At 48.9% G+C, this 10,170-nt stretch overlaps 1 protein-coding gene across 9 annotated transcripts in view; it reads left to right on the forward strand.

Annotated features, from left to right (window-relative positions):
* COMT (catechol-O-methyltransferase) overlaps window positions 1–10,170 on the forward strand; it is a 25,828-nt gene continuing 15,658 nt past the window's right edge. For 4 of the 9 annotated variants that reach the window (XM_011959148.1, XM_011959145.1, XM_011959144.1 and 1 more), the window contains exon 1: window positions 1–54. The gene's annotated coding sequence lies outside the window, so the exon portion shown is untranslated. Of the gene's footprint in view, window positions 55–9,058; window positions 9,203–9,341; window positions 9,480–10,170 lie in introns of those variants that run through there. The other 5 variants (XM_011959149.1, XM_011959143.1, XM_011959146.1 and 2 more) reach the window with 3 other exon arrangements.

A 10,170-nucleotide genomic window follows, 5' to 3' on the forward strand; every position in this document is an offset into this window, starting at 1 on the left:
CTGCCTGCGCCGGACCGGGGCGGGTCAAGTCCCGGGCGCGCCGCCGCGGTAGAGGTGAGAGCGACGGCCAGAACCCGGCCGAACGGGGCAGGATTCGGGGCGGGGGCCTTCAGACCTAGGGTGGAACATTGGGATAGGGTGTGGGGAATTCGGACCGCTGTGAAGGGATCTGACTTTGGGTGGGGGGTCTCCGGACTTGGGGTGGGGGATGTGGATGGGGACTGGGGCATTCGAAGCGCTGTAAAGGGATCTGACTTTCGGTGAGGGTCTCCGGACCTGGGGTGAGGGATCCGACTTGGGGTGGGGAGCCCTGGATGGGGAGTGAAGAATTCGGACCTCGGTGAAGGGATCCGACCTATGGTGGGGGTCTCCGAACCTGTGTTGAGGAGCTCCGGATGAGGGTGGGGAATTTGGACCTTGGGTGGTGATCTTTGGACCGGGGTGGGATCCCCAGACTCCTTGTGGAAGGCTGAGGTTGAAGATCTGTGCTGGGATGAGGGGCTCCAGATAGCCCTGGGAGATCCTGCTTCAAGACTGGGTTGGGGGTCCAGACCAGGAGGATAAGCCTATCCCTGGAGTAGGGCTTGACCTGGTGAGGGTGTGGCAGAGTCACAGGGGAGGGTCCCACTTGGTCCTTGGGCTGGGATCAGACTCTCAGAGCTGGAGAGTTGCAGGGGGCCTGAGGGAGGGTCTGAGTAGCCCCAGACTCAGAGGGCCTTGGTGACCTCTCCAACAAGTTCCCTGTTGGAGGCCTTGGGGTACCCCAGGGCCTTTCCCTGCAAGAGAATGGCTGCTCCACCAGGAAGGGGCCCAGGACTCCCCAGGGTAGGGGGCTGTGTGGTGCGCAGGACCACGTGGGAATGGTAGAGAAAGGGGAAGTCACTCTGGGCCTGCCTTGCTAACAGACCTGCTTTTTGGATTTTTCCACCCGGGGATTTTTTGTGTCCTGTTGCTGTTTATTGTTTAAAGTGACCCCCCCAAGCCTGAGGGACCATAGGAGCTGCCCTGCAGAACCCAGTGAGACACTAGTTAATGGAGGAAAAACAGCTTTTACTTGGTAACTACTGACAACATGAGAAAAAGCTGGCTCCATGCTGATTTGACTAGAGGTGCCTGGAGTTTAAAGGGAGAGTGAGGGAGTGGGAAGGGGTGGGGACTCAGTAGAGTCAGGGAAACAGAAAATCACCAAAACTGGGAAGGGAGGGTTAGCCCCTGTGGAACCAACTGATCTGGGTTTGCCACTGGGGCTTACCGAAGTCAGGCCCCCAACCTCCCACCGACTGGGAGACAGGGGCCCCATCCTCAGGTGTTGGCTGGAACACACAGGAAATTCTTGTGGCAGCCTTGAGCTTCTCAAGGCTTCTTTAAAACCAGGCACTTTTAAAGGGGGCTAGGATCGTTCTGGGAATGTGGCCTTGAGCTGTTAGGAGCTGTTAGTGTTCGTTCCAGTCTAGATAGGCCAGGGCGAGGCCCAGTGGAGAAGGGGACCCCAAAGAGCCTGGCTGGAGTGTGGGGAGGGAGGGTCTTGTCAGTACCCCTCCTGTGCAAGAAGAGCAGAGACATACTTCTTTCCTCTCAACAGTACCCCTCTGTTTCACATGTCTGTGTGAAGAGATCACCAAACAGGCTTTGTGTGAGCAACATGGCTGTTTATTTCACCTGGGTGCGGGCGGGCTGAGTCCGAAAAAGGAGTCAGCAAAGGGTGGTGGGATTATCATTGGTTCTTATAGGTTTTGGGATAGGCGGCGAAGTTAAGAGCAGTGCTTCGGAGGCAGGGGTAGATCTCACAAAGTATATTCTCAAGGGTGGGGAGAATTACAAAGAAACTTCCTAAGGGTGGAGGAGATTATAAAGAACCTTTTTTAGGATGGGGGAGATTACAAAGTACATTGATCTGTTAGGGTGTGGCAGAAACAAATCACAATGATGGAATGTCGTCAGTTAAGCTATTTTCACTTCCGTGGATCTTCAGTTTCTTCAGGCCACCTGGATGTATACATGCAAGTCACTGGGGATGTGATGGCTTAGCTTGGGCTCAGAAGCCTGACACCCTCCATTTTCTGTTCTGTGTTGTGTTCATAAAGTACCAGCAGGACCATCTGTTGAGACTTGGTAGCAAAGAATTTTTGCTGGATGATGCAAGCAGTCAGGCATTTAATGAGGAAACAAAAATAGTAGCAGGCTGGGCACGGTGGCTCATGTCTGTAATCCCAGCACTTTTGGAGGCCGAGGAGGATCATTTGAGGCCGGGAGTTTGAAACCAGCCTGGGCAACATAAAGACTCCATCTCTATAAAAAATCAAAAAATTAGCCCAGCGTGGTGGGATGGGCCTTTAGTTCCAGCTACTTGGGAGGCTGAGGTGAGAAGATCGTTTTGAGTCTGGGAGGTGGAGGCTGCCGTGAACCGTGATCTTGCCTGTATACTCCAGCCTGAGCAACAGAGAGAGGCCCTATCTTAAGAAAAAAAAAAAAAAGAAAGACAAAGATGAATGGTTGAAGCTGTCGATAAACCCAGTTTTTGAGCCTGCAGGGCAGCAGTTGAGGTTTCCGGCCCTTGGGCCCTAACAAGGCCAGCAGGGGCACTCAGGGATTTCCTGGGGTGTGGTGTGAAGTTTGTGATGATGGCATAGGCATCGGTATCCCAGTTGTGGTTACTTTCTGGAGAGAACATGGGGCATGCAGGAGCTGGAGGGGGGTCTTCCTGGGCAGTCTGTGTGGCAGCGGCTCCAGACCAAAAGCTGCCCGTGGATAATCTGTTGTGGTGCTGAGTTCTTTCAAGTTTATATCAAGTATTCTGGCTTCAATCTGCAGGGCTTTTTTTTCAGATCCTGGGGGCAAAGGGCAGCTACAAGACCACCCGAGTCCCAGTGGGGATTTGAGTTCTTGGTGACACCAAGTCAGCGAGGAGACAAATTGGAAATGTCAGCCTGGAGAGAGTGGTAGGTAGCCAGATACTGAAGGGAAGTAGATGGGAGGATTTGGTAAGGGCTGGCGTGTGGGAAGGCAGTGACAGTCCAAGAGACAGGCAGATCATAAAACCTCAAGGATAGGCCCTGTGGCTCATGCCTGTAATCCCAAGCACTTTGGGAGGCCGAGGTGGGCAAATCAGCTGAGTCCAGGAGTTCAAGACCAGCCTGGCCAACATGGCAAAACCCTGTCTCTACTAAAATTACAAAACATTAGCCGGGCATGGTGGTGCATACCTGTAATCCCAGCTACTCAGGAGGCTGAAGCAGGAGAATCGCTTGAACCTGGGAGGCGAGGGGGCTGCAGTAAGCCAAGATCGCACCACTGCACTCTAGCCTGGGTAACAAAAGCGAAACTCCGTCTCAAAAAAAATTAGGCTGAGTGTGGTGGCTCACACCTGTAATTCCAGCACTTAGGAGGCCAAGGCATGTGGATCACAAGGTCAGGAGATCAAGACCATCCTGCCTAACACGGTGAAACCCCGTCTCTACTAAAAATACAAAAAATTAGCCTGGTGTGGTGGCAGACACCTGTAGTCCCAGCTACTCGGGAGGCTGAGGCAGTAGAATGGTGTGAACCCAGGAGGCAGAGCTTGCAAGGAGCCGAGATCACGCCACTGCACTCCAGCCTGGGTGACAGAGTGAGACGCCGTCTCAAAAAGCAAACAAACAAAAAAAAACACCTCAAAGAGTGAACTAGACTAGCATCTGATAACTCCCAAGAGGGTGTTATATTTCTCCACTGAAGCATAGCATTTCTCTTTACTTCCCTTTTTGATTGAAGATAATCAAAGTAAGATTATTGTTATTTACCAAGTAATTCTGGTCTCATTAAATTAGGCCTGATTATTTACATAAATGCAGCACGAATGGTAATTGACCACACAGGCCTTTTTAAGTTTGCTGAAACTTTTAATAGGGAATCTTAGATTGAGCTTTTAAAAGCCTTTTGAGAAGTTAGGAAGCCAAGCCAAGAACTTCCAACCAGACTTCACCTGCAGTGCCTATAGATTTGGGTGAATTCCTCTCTTCTCGAGGTCCCTGAAATATCCCAAGGTTCCTGGGCCTTGGAACCTTGGGATATTTGGAAGAGACTTTCCTTACTCACATGTAAGACCAAGAACCCCTTAGGCCAGATACCAGGCTAGATTTTTCAAGAGCTTTTTGCAAGCAATGGCTCCACAAAGTCAACCTGAAAGCCATCTGATCATACCTGATTCTATGTACATCATTCTCAAACAGAACATTCCAGTCTAAGCCTTGGTAATATAGCCAGTGTTTCCAATTGTGTCCTGTTACAAGGAGAATAGATTCTTATTGAAGTTATGCGATAACTATATTGCCATGAAAATAGGAATACTCAATAATAGTTTCTGATTTTTGGAGGGATCAGGCCGGAAGAAAAAGATAATTGCTTCAATTTTGTTTAGAGAAGTATCATTTACTATAATATTATAGGTTAAGAGAAAAAGGAAAGGTTTCTTTTTTTTGAGGCGGAGTCTCGCTCTGTCGCCCAGGCTGGAGTGCAGTGGCAGGATCTCGGCTCACTGCAAGCTCCGCCTCCTGGGTTCACACCATTCTCCTGTCTCAGCCTCCCGAGTAGCTGGGACTACAGGCGCCCACCACCACGCCCAGCTAATTTTTTGTATTTTTAGTAGAGACGGGGTTTCACTGTGTTAGCCAGGATGGTCTCGATCTGACCTCGTGATCCACCCGCCTCAGCCTCCCAAAGTGCTGGGATTACATGCATGAGCCACCATACCGGCCTGCTGTGTTAACTTCTAACAAGACCTAAATAGCATTTTTATTATTATTATTTTTTTTTTTTTGACAGAGTTTTGCTCTTGTCACCCAGACTGGAGTACACGATCTCAGCTCACTGCAACCTCTGCCTCCCTGGTTCAAGCAATTATCCTGCCTCAGCCTCCCGAGTAGCTGGGACTACAGGTGCCCACCACCACACCAGGCTAATTTTTGTATTTTTAGTAGAGACAGGGTCTCACCATGTTGGCCAGGCTGGTTTTGAACTCCTCACCTCAGATGATCTACCCACCTCTGCCTCCCAAAGTGTTGGGATTACAGGCGTGAGCCACCACGCCTGCCCCTAAATAGCATTTTTTATTTGACAGCATGTTGCATGAAATTATGTAGGGACCAGCCCTACAGGGTCTGTGGGTTTTTCTCCCTGTGTGCAGAGATGAGAGATCGTAGAAATAAAGAGAAAAGACAAAGAGAAGAAAAGACAGCTGGGCCCAGGGACCACTAACACCAAGGTGCAGAGACCGGTAGTGGCCCCGAATGCCAGGCTGCGCTGTTATTTATTGGATACAAGGCAAGGGGGTAGGGTAAGGAGTGTGAGCCAACTGCAATGATAGGTAAGGTCACGTGGGTCATGTGTCCACTGGACAGGGGGCCTTTCCCTGTTTGGCAGCCGAGGCAGAGAGAGAGAGGAGACAGCTTACGCCATTATTTCTGTATTTCAGAGACTTTTAGTACCTTCACTAATTTTGTTACTGCTATTTAGAAGGCGTAGCCAAGTGTACAGGATGGAACATGAAGGCGGACCGGGAGCGTGACCGCTGAAGCACAGCATCACAGGGAGACGGTTAGGCCTCCGGATAACCGCGGGCGGGCCTGACTGATGTCAGACCCTCCACAAGAGATGGTGGAGCAGAGTCTTCTCTATCTCCCCTGGGGAAAGGGAGACTGCCTTTCCCGGTCTGCTAAGTAAGGGGTGCTTTTTCTTTTTTTTTTTTTTTTTTGAGACAGTGTCTTGCTCTGTCGCCCAGGCTGGAGTGCAGTGGTTGGATCTCAGCTCACTGCAACCTCCGCCTCCCGGGTTCACGCCATTCTCCTGCCTCAGCCTCCCGAGTAGCTGGGACCACAGGCGCCGGCCACCTCGCCCGGCTAATTTTTTGTATTTTTAGTAGAGACGGGGTTTCACCGTGTTAGCCAGGATGGTCTCGATCTCCTGACCTCGTGATCCACCCGTCTCGGCCTCCCAAAGTGCTGGGATTATAGGTTTGAGCCACCGCGCCCGGCCTAGGGGTGCTTTTTCTAGGCACTGACGCTACCGCTAGACCAAGGTCTGGTTACTAGACCGAGGTCTGCTAACCAGCGTCTTCCCAGGCACTGACGTTACTACTAGACCGAGGAGCCCTCTAGTGGCCCTGTCAGGCATAGCAAAAGGCTAACACTTGTCTTCTGGTCACTTCTCACTGTGTCCCTTCAGCTCCTATCACTGTATGGCTTGGTTTCTCCTAGGTTATGATTGTAGAGCGAGGATTATTATAATATTGGAATAAAGAGTAATTGCTACAAACTAATGATTAATGATACTGATATATAATCATATCTATAATCTGTATCTAGTGTAACTATTCTTACTTGATATATTTTCTTTATTATACTGGAAGAGCTTGTGCCCTTGGTCTCTTGCCTCGGCACCTGGGTGGCTTGCTGCCCACAAAATTTGCCATTGAAATAAACCTAGTTAGTTTAACATCTCTCTTACAAGATCACAGGACAGATCCTCTGAGGTCTTTCAGGGGCCCTCCAGGAAATCTCAAGTCAGTTTGCGACAGTGTCATAGGCCACATGCAGTGGCTCACCCCTGTAATCCCAACACTTTGGGAGTCCGAAGAGGGAGGATTGCCTGAGCCCAGGAGTTTGAGACCAGCCTGAGAAACATGCTGAGGCCCTGTCTCTACAAAAAAAAAAAAAATGAAAAATTAGCTGGGCATGGTGGTACATGTCTATAGTCTCATGTACCCTGAAGACTGAGGCAGGAGGATCACTGGAGCCCAGGAGTTCAAGGCTGCAGTGAGCTATAATTGTACCACTGCACTCCAGCCTCGGTAACAGAGTGAGACTCTGTCACTGAAAAAAGTTTAGGCCCGGTGCGGCGGCTCATGCCTATAATCCTAGCATTTTGGGAGGGCAGATCACCTGAGATCAGGAGTTTAAGACCAGGCTGGCCAACATGGCAAAACCCCGTCTCTACTAAAAATACAAAAATTAGCTGGGTGTGGTAACGTGTGCTTGTGGTCCCAGCTACTTGGGAGGCTGAGACAGGAGAATTGCTTAAGCCTGGGAGGTAGAGGTTGCAGTGAGCCCAGCACACCATTGTACTCCAGCCTGGGTAACAGAGCAAGACTCTGTCTCAAAAAAAAAAAAAAAAAAATGGGTAACAGAGCAAGACTCTGTCTAAAAAAAAAAAAAAAAAAAATTTAAAGAAACTTTATACATAAATACATTCAATGATTATGAGATCAATTATAGCCAGCTTTGACCTCATAAACATAACAATTCTTTTCTGCAGACTTTCTTGAGGCCAGGAGTTCAAGACCAGCCTGGGAAACATAGGGATAACTTTCTGCATCCATTCACGTTTGGTTTTGTTTTGAGACAGGATCTCAGTCTGTCCCCCAGGATGGAGTGCAGTGGCGAGATCTCAGTTCACTGTAGCCTCGACCTCCTGGGCTCCAGCGATCCCGCTGCCTCAGCCTCCCAAGTAGCTGGGACTACAGGCATGTACCACCACACCAGGCTAATAATTTTTGTGTTTTTTTTTTTTTAACAGAAACAGGGTTTTACCAGTTACCCAGGCTTGTCTCGAATTCCTGGGCCATTCACGCTTTGTCCTATATTTTTCCTCTTTTTGTAATTTTACTTCAGGACAAAATTACATCCCTTTCTTTAACAAAAACACTCTACATTCTTTGCATACTTTTCATATAAAAACACATCCTATTTTCCTCCCATACTTTGTATACAAAATTGTTTCCCTCATTGTTACTGTTTCTAAGAGTTTTGTTTTCATACATTGATTATAATTTTTAACCATTAGTAACCGGTATTTTTTTTTTTTTTTAAAGCGACAGTCTTGCTGGGTTGCCCAGGACTCACTGCACCCTTGAACTCCCGGGCTCAAGTAATTCTCCGACCTCAGCCTCCCAAAGCACTGAGATTACAGGCATGAGTCACCACGCCTGGCCATAACTTATATTTTACAGAGAAAAGCAGGAAGAAGACAATTGGAAATTGTCTGTCATTTAGCAGTTTATTAGCAAATTTTATGGAATATACCGTCTTATAATCTCCTTTTTATAGTGCAAAAGTGCCAAGAACATGTTAACAGGCCAGAATACCTTTAGCCAGTCTGTACCATATAAAGAAGCCAAAAAGTACAAAAAGTTATGCTTAATAATGAATGTTTCAGCACTTTCTCCTGTTCAGGTATTATTTAGATATTCAATGAATGTCTATTATCTAACTTCACTTAGTATGACTCTGAGGTTGAAAGTTACTGAAAAGATCTTGGGAGCCTTTTTAGGCCAATATATTATCAAATGCAGTTAACAAAACACAACTCACTAGTTTATATAAGAGCTAGTTCTCACTTTTTTTTACTCTATTTTATATATATATATATTTTTTTCTTTTTTTGTAGAGACAGGGTCTTGCTGTGCTGCCCAGGCTGGTCTTGAACTCCTAGCCTCAAGTGATCTACCTACCTTGGCCTCCCAAAGTGCTGGGATTACAGGTATGAGCCACCACCCAGCCCTGTTTTATATGTTTATCCGAACTATGTTTCTGGCAAATTGGGCAAATTAAGGGACACTTGCTCAGTGTGAGGGGAAGAGTTTCTACTTGTATTTGTGGATATGACCTTTACGACTTGTTTTGCCCTGCTGGATGACTGACTGCATGTTTCCAGTGAGCTCAGCTGCTTGCTTTTGTGGGTCCCTGAGGCCCTGCGAGCCCCTGATGGAGCAGGAAGCCTAAAGTTCCAGGGACCGTGGGGAGTTGAGGGGCCGGAGGGGAAGAGAGAGTCCTGCAGCGGGGCCGAGGGGTGGAGGAGGCCAGACTTGAAGGGGGTGTCTCCTTCAAGAGAAAGTAGGGGGGCGTGGAGGTGATCGGAAGGGAGAGGCCTGAGAGGAGCTAGTTTGGGGAGATCTCAGGTATCCCAAAGGAGCCATTGACTTCCAAATTATCCTTGGTAAAGTCACATCAACAAGGAAGGAAGCAGACAGAGGCGTGCTTGTTCTTAGCAGTTTTGTTTTCATATGCTGATTAAAGTAGTGCAGAGGGCGTGATCAGCAAGGCTTCAGTAAGAAGCTCCCACGGAAGGAGCAGGAACACAGAACAGAGCGGGCAAGACAGCTCCACCAGGAGTCAGGAGTGATTCCCCTCCAGGAATGAGGCGCCAGGAAGAAGAACTTCCAGCCCAGGAGGTAGGTACCGTTCAGAAGAAGCCTGGGACTCTCAGCACCTCAGAGCCTTACTCAGAATCATAAGAAGCAATGTCTGTCCTCACTGCTGCATCCGATGTTCTTCCGGAGCATTGGTCACAAGTCAATCCATGTGACTGCTGCATGAGCAGGCAGAGTGGAGATAACACAGATAGATGCGGGCTCCGGTTGTTGCATCCGAGTCCGCTGGATGGTGGTTCCCATCCAGATCCAAGTCCTGACCCCTGATCACAGAGAAACACAGCCAGACATTAAAGTGGTAAGGACAGAAATTATAATATTTGGTGACCAGTGACAGGAGGGGAGAGAGCCGAGCTCCCCTCCGATTTGTGCAAAGAAGTGGGGAGTGGGGAGGAAGAACAGCGGGGACTCAGGAGTGAGGAAAGAGGAAAATTACCAAAAGCAGGAAGGGAGGGTTAGCTTTGGGAAATCGATCTGGGTTTGCCACGGGGGCTTACTAAAGTCAGGCCCCCAATCCCGCAGAGACTGGGAGACAGGGGCCCCATCTTCAGGTGTTGGCTGGAACACACAGAAAATTCTCTTGGTAGCCGTGAGTTTCTCAGGCAAGCGCTTTGAAGGGGGCTGGGATCATTTTAGGAATGTGGCCTTGAGCTGTTAGAAGCCATGTACAGTATGGCTCACACCTGTAATCCCAGCACTTTGGGAGGCTGAGGCTGGAGAGTCACTTGAGGCCAGGAGTTTAAGACCAGCCTGGGCAACGTAGCAAGATGCTGTCTCTACAAAAATAATTTTTTTAAATTAGCCAGGCACTGTGGCATGCCCCCGTGTAGTCCCAGTTACTCAGGAGGCTGAAGTGGGAGGACTGCTAGAGCCCAAGAGTTCAAGGTTGCAGCAAGCTGATTGCACCACTGCACTCCAGCCTGGGTGGCAGAGGTGATCATGCCACTGCACTCCAGTCTGGGCGATAGAGCAAGACTCTGTCTTTTTTT

The sequence above is a fragment of the Colobus angolensis genome, unplaced genomic scaffold (genome assembly GCF_000951035.1).
Source record: "Colobus angolensis palliatus isolate OR3802 unplaced genomic scaffold, Cang.pa_1.0 Scaffold484, whole genome shotgun sequence".
Taxonomy (NCBI): Eukaryota; Metazoa; Chordata; class Mammalia; order Primates; family Cercopithecidae; genus Colobus; species Colobus angolensis.